We start from the raw sequence: 1,407 nt of genomic DNA, 5'->3' as shown, positions 1-1,407 counted from the left end.
TGTTGACCAGGATGGTCTCGATCTCTTGACCTTGTGATCCACCCGCCTCGGCCTCCCAAAGTGCTGGGATTACAGGCTTGAGCCACCGCGCCCGGCCCCGGCCTTACTTTCTTAATAAACTCATTTTCACTTTATGGATTCACTTTAAATTCTTTCTTGTGTGAGATCCAAGAACCCTCTCTTGGGGTCTGGATCAGAACCCCTTTCCAAGAACATTGTCATTTTGAGTTTCTTGGGGGCAGGGATTGTGTCTTATGTACTCTCTCACAACGCCAGTCCAGAACCTGGCCAAACTCCAAATGTGGTTTAATAAATATGTGATTAATTACATGGATCTCTGAGAGCGTATCAATCATAATTCTTGACTTCCACCTTGGCTGCAATTCAGGAGGGGAGCCAGCTCCACATTCTGACCTTCACAGGCCTGACCCTGGACAAGAGCCAGATTCTTTAATGAATCATCTGGCATACTACTGATTTTCTTCCTCTCACTCTTATGAAACTCACAATTATCATGGCCTCTGGGAAGCAGTTCCCTGTGTTCTGACAAAAATAAGAGAGCTCACGAAATTTCCTTTTGTTTACCAGCATGGGCAACATGGAAGCACCCTGTCTCTATCCAAAAACCCACAAAAATTAGCCACACTTGGTGGCACGTGTTTGTAGTACCAGCTACTCTAAAGGCTGAGGTGAGAGAATTACTTGAGCCTGGTAGGCGGAGGTTGTAGTGAGCTGTGATTGAACCACTATATTCCAGCCTGGGCAACAGAGCCAGACCCTGCCTCTGTTGAGACCCTGTCTCCAAAAAATATATGTATTTTATTCTGTTTAGTTTTATTTATTTATTTTCCTTTCTAGGAAGTAGCTCTCCGAATTTTTCAGCCGTGAGAGAGGTCCTGAGTTCTCTCTTGAGATAGACCCTTGCCCAGGTTATGGAGGTAGTTCAAGTGAAATCTTCCCAACCCCAAAGGACTTTCTGGTCCAATCCAGAAAGCAAGTGTCTCTTCCTTCACCTTTTGTGGTCTATTTACCCTTCTCAAGAAACAACTAAAATTCGAACTCCCCACAATTACAATTGTAATTAATCTCTTCCAGCTTTCCTAGTTCATTTTTTTTTTTACTTTTTTTTTTTCCGAGATGGAGTCTCACTCTGTCACCTGGGCTAAAGTGCAGTGGCACGATCTCAGCTCACTGCAACCTCTGCCTCCTGGGTTCCAGCGATTCTCCTGCCTCAGCCTCTCAAATAGCTGGGATTACAGGCACGCACCATCGTGTCCGGCTAATTTTGTATTTTTACTAGAGATGGGGTTTCACCATGTTGGCCAGGCTGGTCTCAAACTCATGACCTCAGATGATCCACTTGCCTCAGCTTCCCAAAGTGTTGGGATTACAGGTGAGAGCTATTGG

The sequence above is a fragment of the Cebus imitator genome, unplaced genomic scaffold (genome assembly GCF_001604975.1).
Source record: "Cebus imitator isolate Cc_AM_T3 unplaced genomic scaffold, Cebus_imitator-1.0 Scaffold379, whole genome shotgun sequence".
Classification (NCBI taxonomy): domain Eukaryota; kingdom Metazoa; phylum Chordata; class Mammalia; order Primates; family Cebidae; genus Cebus; species Cebus imitator.
Note: the sequence above shows the minus strand (reverse complement) of the source record.